Genomic DNA, 9,035 nt, shown 5'->3' on the forward strand with positions numbered 1-9,035 from the left:
TTTCACTTGAATTTTGTTCGTTGGTGTGTTTCCAATAAAAATTGACTTCAATTTTTCCTGAGTTTAGTTCATTGGGGAGTTTTCAATCAAATTTGACTAAAATTTTCCATGGGTTTAGTTCATTGGCACGCTTCCAATCAAATTTGACTATAGTTTCACCTGTGTTTAGTTCGTTTGCGTGTTTCCCATCAAATTTGAATAAAATTTCACACGAGTTTGGTTAATTGGTTTGTTCCATAATTTGACAAAATTTCACTGGGGTTTCGTTCATTAGTTTGTTTCTAATTAAGTTTGACTAAAATTTCATCTAGGTTTTGTTCCTTGGCGCGTTTCCTATCAAATTTGACAAAAAATTCTTATGAGTTTAGTTCATTGGCGTATTTATAATCAAATTTGGCTAAAATTTTATTTGAGTGTTATTCATTAGCACGTTTCCAATCAAATTTGAATAAAATTTTTCCTGCTTTTAGTTCTTTGTTGAATTTCCAATCAATTTTGACTAACATTTCACAAGAGTTTGGTTCATTGGTGCGTTTCTGATCAAATTTGAATAAAATTCATCCTGAATTTTGTTCATTGGTGCATTTCCAATGAAATTTGACTAAAATTTTACGTCGATTTAGTTCATTGGTGCATTTTCAGTCAAATTTGACTAGAATTTCGCCTGAGTTTCATTCATTGGCATGTTTTTAACCAAAATTGACTAAAATTCCCCTGGGTTTTGTTCGTTGGTGAGTTTCAAATCATATTTGATAGAAATTTTATCCAGGTTTTGTTCACTGGAGCGTTTCCAATCAAATTCGAGTAAAATTTCACCTTTGTTTTGTTCATTGGCGAGTTTCTATTCAAGTTTGACTAAAATTTCATCTTGGATTTGTTCATTGGTGTGTTATCAATCAAATTTGACTAAAATATCACCTGAGCTTAGTTTATGTAACACCCCGACCTGCATGGACAGAAACGTCACTCAAACCATTGTACCTTAGCCGTAAAGTTAGTTCAATATATTTTTAATAGAAGGTATAAAGATTAAATTTAGAATTTAATTAAAGAATTTTCTTTTTTATTTAAACAGTAATCCAATTCTAAAACAAAACACTTTCGAAAATATTTTTAGAATGGGTTCTATGCATGTAACGACTATTGACGTGAAATTTTGGCAAAACATAAAAAGTAATGTTGTTGTTCCAATTTTTTTGGTCTCAAATAGTGATTGTCAAAATAAATTTGTTTTCATAGCTATCGACCTTGAAACTTCATCAAATTTTAATTTAAGATAGTAAACTCCTTATAATATGACATAGTCAAAAATTAGCTTTTGTCGACATCATATGGGATATTAAAATATTTTTCAAAACTCAGCAGCGATCCAATTGAAAGGTAAACCGGTGTAGTTCACTTAAAATGGCATATAAAATTGCACTGATGTTAAAACCACATGATTTCAAATTTATTCAGTAGCTAATCCATGAGACTATCAAATCGAATTGGCTTCATCCAAAAATTCCAAGTAACGAGTGAGTTATGAATTTTTGAAAACAAGGGTAGAAGCTAAAAAATAGAGACAGCACCCAGCACAGTTTACTTTATGTGACATATGACCTTTTACCGATATTGGATTGACATGATTCCAATTTTTTCAGTAACTAACTTATTAGGCTATCCAATCCAATTGGTTTCATATAAAAATACCAAGTAACGAAAGAGTTATGATTTTTTTTAAAGATGAGGTAGAATTGAAATTTCTGAAGAGACATCAAAACTTTAAATCTCTAACTTTTTTTTATACTGTGATTTGTAAATTTATTCCTATGATGCATATCTGCTTTCAAACGTAGTTTATTCATGACGAGTGTTCATAAAATAGATCCACGTAACATTCGTAGGAATCAAATTTAAAGAAAGTGTAAACATCTCAAAATCAACTAAAGATGTAAATCACCAGCTTCTCCATGACATGTTGCATCATCCTTTACCATCATCTACGCCCCAAAGAAAATACATTCAACCTTTAGGAAGGGAATTAACCCATGAGTTTGAAACTCAATAGATATCATCGGTGCAATTCGTTATCAAATTAGAAATTCCAAACTATAGATTCATACCGTTGCACGTAGATGGATTTCCGGAAAAATCCAATTACTATAGTATTATCATAACACGTAGAGCTGGAGAATGATCATTCAAACTATTGTAGTGCCAAAGCACCTTACCCGAAGGTACCATTTCATTCAAATATTTATCGAAAAATCAGATTTGAAAACGAATGAACACTTGCACCTCTACCTACCTTCAATTTTCTTGGATAAAAGAACAAAATGTATAGAAAGCCTTCCTTCTTCTCACCCTTGTATATATATATATATATATATTTGAGAGAAAATGAGATGAAATTCCGATTTGAAGAGGAGTGTAGTGAAAAAGTGACCTTCCACTTCTATAACCTTTCTTTTTAATGAGAAATTAAGTGGGGGAGTTGTATTATCATTAAATTTATTAAACTTAGTCTTTAATTAAGAATTTGAAGAGTCTCTACACCATAAAAATAATTCATATGAAAGTTTTATAAAAAACATCTACATGGTGATTCGAACCTAGGTTGCCTATATGAAATACCATGTAGATGACCATTGGGGCAATCCAGTTATTCATTAAATCTTTGTAATCAATTTTACTTAAACTGAATCTCTTAAATTGCTGGGCTTTTAATTAACTTATGACTTGGGCTTTCGTAATCTTACATGAGTTGAGTTTCCATAGATCGTTTCTAAAATGGGTTAGGCTCGTGGTGCTAGATCATCACAAAATAATAGCATAATCCTATTTTATTTTTCTCGGCTACTACAACCCTTACACCTTAAACAAAATTTTCTCCTCGAAATTTACCTTATGGTTGGATAAAGAGTGTTGGGTATTTGTCTTTAACTTCTTCTTCTCTTTCCCAAGTAGCTTCTTCTACTCCATAATTATTCCATTGCACCTTGACTAGTTGAATCTCCTTATTCCGTAATTTATGTACCTTTCGATCCAGTATCTTGATCGGTAATTCCTCATAAGATAAGTCTTTTTCTACTTCCATAGATTGGTAGTTGACCACATGATCAGGATCATGCATATACTTTCTGATCATCGATACATGAAACACATTGTGAACTGCCGATAGTTCAAGTGGCAACGCCAATCGATAAGCCACATTTCCAATCCTATCAAGTATTGCAAAAGGTCCGATATAACGAGGTCGTAGTTTTCCTTTCTTGCTGAACCTAGATACACCCTTTATTGGTGTCACCTTTAGAAAGACTTTCTCTCCAACTTCAAATTCCAAGTCTTTTCTCTTGGTATCTGCATAGCTCTTTTGTCTATCTTGTGCAACCTTTATCCTAGTATGGATCTTATCAATGGCTTCAACTATTCTTCCAATGATCTCTGGTCCAAAAACTCTCTTTTCTCCAACTTCGTCCCAATGAACAGGTGATCTGCATTTTCTACCATAGAGAGCTTCATACTGTGTCATTCCAATAGTTGCTTGGAAACTGTTATTATATGCAAATTCTACCAGAGGTATATATGATTCCCAACTACCTCCTAGATCCAGAACACAAGCCCTTAGCATATCTTCCAAAGTTTGAATGGTCCTTTTAGACTGACCATCAGATTGAGGGTGATATGCTGTACTAAAATTCAATTTCGTTTCCATAGCTCCTTGTAAGCTCTTCCAAAACTTTGACGTAAGTCTCGGATCTCTATCAGATACAATGGACACGGGGACACCATGAAATCTTACAATCTCTCTAATGTACAACTGCGCCTGTTGATCTAGACTGAATGTCATTTTTACAGGAAGAAAATGAGCGGACTTTGTTAGACAATCCACTATTACCCATATAGCATTCTGTCCTCTTGCTGACCTTGGAAATCCTACCACAAAGTCCATTGCGATATTCTCCCACTTCCATTCAGGTATGTCTAATGGATTTAATAACCCTACCGGTCTTTGATGTTCCACTTTAACTTGTTGGCATACTATGCATTTTGCCACAAATGAACCTATACTTCTTTTCATATTCCTCCACTAAAATGTATTTTGAAGGTCTCGATACATTTTTGTACCACTAGGATGTGCGACGTACGGGGTGGAATGAGCCTCCTCCAATATCTTCTTCCTCAAAACTTCATCATTTGGTACACAAATTCTTCCTTTAAACATTAGTGCTTGATCTGAAGCTATTCCAAAACCCTTTCTCTTATCAATGCCAATCTCGTTCTTGATCTTCTGCAAGAATGGGTCTTTATCCTGTGCTTCTATGATCCGATCTCTAAGAGTAGGTCAAACCACCAAAGTTACTAAATGAGCAGTGACTTATTCTGGTGTGGTAATCACTTCAATTTGCAACTTTTCCAAGTCTTTGATCAACTCCATCGAAATAGTAGGTAATGATGCCAACTGTTCCATCGACCTTCTACTTAGAGCATCAGCAACAACATTAGCCTTACTTGGATGATAATAAATCGTGCAATCATAATCTTTCACTAGCTCCAACCATCGTCTCTATCTCATATTCAATTCCTTCTGCGTGAAGAATATTTGAGACTCTTATGATCCGTATAAATATCGCACTTTCCTCCATATAAGTAATGGCGCCATATCTTTAATGCATGAACCACTGCCGTAAGTTCTAGATCATGCGTCGGGTAGTTCTGCTCATGTTGCTTCAATTGCCTTGAAGCATACGCAATTACTTTTCCATGCTGCATCAGTACACATCCCAAACCTTGCTTTGATGCATCATTATATATAACAAACCATTCTGAACCTTTAGGTATGGTTAATACAGGAGCTGTGATCAATCGTCGTTTTAGCTCCTGAAAGCTTTGCTCACACTCATCGGTCCATTGAAACTTTACTCCTTTCCTTGTCAATTATGTCATTGGTCCAGCTATTTTGGAGAATCCCTCTATAAATCTTAGATAGTACCCAACCAATCCTAGAAAACTTTGAACTTCACCAGCATTAGTCGGTGTCTTCCAATTAGTTACTGCTTCCACCTTTACTGGATCCACTTCAATTCCTTGGGCAGTAACTACATGACCAAGAAATCCAACTTGTTCAAGCCAAAATTCGTACTTTTTGAATTTGGCGTATAACTCTTCCTTGCGTAGTATCTCTAACGCTATTCTAAGATGTTCCTCATGTTGATCTTTACTCTTGGAGTATATCAAAATGTCATCAACGAAGACTATAACAAATTGATCCATATACTGATGAAATACTCGATTCATCAGATCCATGAACACTATCGGAGCATTTGTCAATCCGAATGGCATAATTGTGAACTCGTAATGTCCATAACGAGTTCTGAAAGCTATCTTAGGTATATCATCTGCCTTAACCTTCAATTGATGATATCCAATCGTAAATCGATCTTAGAAAATGCCTTAGCCCCTTTCAATTGATCAAACAAATCCTCAATTCTAGGGAGAGGATACCTATTCTTGATGGTCAAACGGTTCAACTCTCGATAGTCGATACACATCCTCATACTTCCATCTTTCTTCTTTACAAACAATACTGGTGCGCCCCATGGTGATACACTTGGTCGAATAAGACCAAGGTCTAACAATTCTTGTAACTGGATTTTCAACTCCTGAAGTTCCTTTGGGGCATTCTATATGGGGCTTTAGATACTAGCACCGCTCCGAGAACCGGATCTATTGTGAATTCCACTTGTCTATCGTGTTTTCCCCTTCTTGTTCTGATCATTGTTATCATCCTTCCTCTGAGCAAATGTGGGACAATCCCTAGCAATATGTCCTGATTTGCCACACCGAAAATAGGCATTCACCACGATGAGGCTTACCATACTTAGGGCATGGCGTTACTATAGCTACAATGGCCTTACTGGCGCTAGATCTGATATTAACTTTCTTATTTTTCCATTTGCCCTTTCCTTTATCTTGACCATTCCACTTTCTCTTTCCAATTTGCCCTTTATCCTGTTGATTGTACAATTGACGATGTTGCTCTGCATTAGCCTTTTGATACCAGATAGCGTGAGCTCGTTCCAGAATCTTACAGTACGACGTGAAGCGATGTGACATAAGGATCATACTTAGGTCTGGGTTTAACCCTTGCTCAAACCTTCAAGTTTTCTTAATTTCCGTGTCAACCGGATGTGGAGCATACCTTTAGAGTTGATCGAACTTCCACTCGTAATCCGTTAGGGACATATTACCCTGCTTGAGTTGAAGGAATTCGTTCTCCTTGAAATCCCTTAGAGATTGAGGAAAATATTTGTCCATCACTTCCTCCTTGAATTGTTCCCAAGTTATTGCCAATTGCTGCTCTGGAGTCCTAGTTCGGGACATCGAATCCCACCGGTGACTTACATCATCGATAAACATAAACTTCGTACATTGAACCCTTTGGGCATCAATGCAGTCTATGAGCTAAAAAATTTGTTCTAGCTTACGAAGCCATTCCTCAACTACTAGTGGACCAGATGCTCCATCGAAGGTAGGGGGCTTATGCCTTTGAAATAACTCAACTACTGAGGCGTGAGTCGGAAGAGTAATAGGATCTGGTGGTGTAGGTGGAGCGAGATTTTGATTCGGTCTGCCAAGATCTTGAACAGCTTGTAGGAGATCCCTTATCAAGTTGTTCTGGTTTGCTCGTGACATTTTCCTAGAGATAAGATATAATATCTCACATTAACTTCGTTTGCCAATACCAAAATACTTAAAAAAAATAAGGTAGTCCTCAAATTGATCATAACTTCGTTTGCCAACCCAAAGTCATCCTCATGCTCCCATTCGGGATCTTCCTTTGGGTCTGATTCAAACCGAGGTTCGGGCTCGAGCTCAGGCTCAGGTTCAACCTCATTATTGGGCTCAATTACTATCTCTAGTTGGGGTTCTAAACTCTCACTCCATCTGTCTAGAAAGGTCTGACAATATATACCAAATTCAATCATATTTGGGTGTTCTGGATGGTTACCCTCTAGCATCTCATCCTTAACAATGATTCCCATGTTTCCCTACTGAGGTAGAAGTGAATGTATAAGGTTATTCACAGCCTCGATATGCGTGATCTCCAGTCCCGCATCTACAGCTGCCATACATCTCTCGTAGATATCATGTACATGTTCAACAAGTGGACGAGACGAGTCAGTCACATAGTTCTCATAGGAATGGATGATGGTGGCCCTACGGTTCAACACTGCTATACAAACAGTGGCCTTTCTAGCAGTCTGATAAGTTCTAGCCATGTCTGTCACATAAGTGTCCAATTATGTGTTATCTTCATTAGTAATATCAACTTATACATTATGCTCTTGAGGTTCTAATATGATGGCCAGTCATCATTTCTTCACGTATATTTAAACAAAATATAATGTACATAGCATATTTCATTCAAAATATCATAAGCATTTTTCATAGATTCAAGCTTAAATGATTAAAAAAATCAAAATCTTGCTCGAAAAAATAATGTGGAACATAATATTTTATTCCATACCTTGGGTTCATCGGACGAGGTCAACTAATAGACGCAAGATGTCATGGAGTGCCTTAAATGTTTCATTTTTTTTCCATCTCATAAATAAAATACACTAAGTCTACAGAATCAACTAATCTCGTGCTCTGATACCACGCTGTAACGCCCCGACTCGCATGGATGGAAACGTCACTCAAACCATACCTTAGCCGTAAAGTTAGTTTAATATATTTTTAGTAGAAGGTATAAAGATTAAATTTTAGAATTTAATTAAATAATTTTCTTTTTTTATTTAAACAATAATCCAATTCTAAAAGAAAACACTTTCAAAAATGTTTTTAGAATGGATTCCATGCATGTAACGACTATTGACGTGAAATTTTGGCAAAACTTAAAAAGTAATGTTGCTGTTCCAGTTTTTTTTTGTCTCAAACAGTATTTGTGAAAATAAATTTGTTTTCATAGCTATCAACCTTGAAACTTCATCAAATTTTAATGTAAGGTAGTAAACTCCTTATAATATGACATAGTCAAAAATTAGCTTCCGTCGACATCATATGGGGTATTAAAATATTTTTCAAAACTCAGCAGCAACCCCATTGAAAGGTAAACCGGTGCAGTTCACTTAAAATGGCATTAAATAATTTCACCGACGTAAAAAAAACATGATTTAATATTTATCCAGTATCTAATCCATGAGAATATCAAATCCAGTTGGTTTCATCCAAAAATTCCAAGTAACGAGTGAGTTATGAATTTTTGAAAACAAGGGTAGAAGCTGAAAAATAGAGACAGCACCCAGCACAGTTTACTTTATGTGACATCTAACCTTTTACCGATATTGGATTGACATGATTCCAATTTTATTCAGTATCTAACTTATTTGGCTATCCAATCCAATTGGTTTCATATAAAAATACCAAGTAACGAAAGAGTTATGATTATTTTTAAAGATGAGGTAGAATTGAAATTTCTGAAGAGATATCAAAACTTTAAGTCGCTAACTTTTTTTTATACGGTGATTTGTAAATTTACTCCTATGACGCATATCTACTTTCAAACATAGTTTATTCATAACAAGTGTTCGTAAAATAGATCCACACAATATTCATAGGAATCAAATTTAAAGAAAGTGTAAACATCTCAAAATCAACTAAAGATGTAAATCACCAGCTTCTCCATGACATGTTGCATCATCCTTTACCATCATCTACGCCCCAAGAAAAATCCATTCAACCTGTAGGAAGGGAATTAATCCATGAGTTTGAAACTCAATAGATATCATCGGTGCAATTCATTATCAAATTCGAAATTCCGAACTATAGATTCATACCGTCGCACGTAGATGGATTTCCGGCAAAATCCAATTACTATAGTTTTATCGTAACACGTAGAGCAGGAGAATAATCATTCAAACTGTTGTAGTGCCGAAGTATCGTACCCAAAGATACCATTTCATTCAAACATTTATCAAAAAATCAGATTTGAAAATGAATGAACACTTGCACCTCTACCTACCTTGAATTTTTTTGGATAAAAGGAC

This window comes from Olea europaea, unplaced genomic scaffold (assembly GCF_002742605.1).
Source record: "Olea europaea var. sylvestris unplaced genomic scaffold, O_europaea_v1 scaffold4128, whole genome shotgun sequence".
NCBI classification, from domain to species: Eukaryota; Viridiplantae; Streptophyta; class Magnoliopsida; order Lamiales; family Oleaceae; genus Olea; species Olea europaea.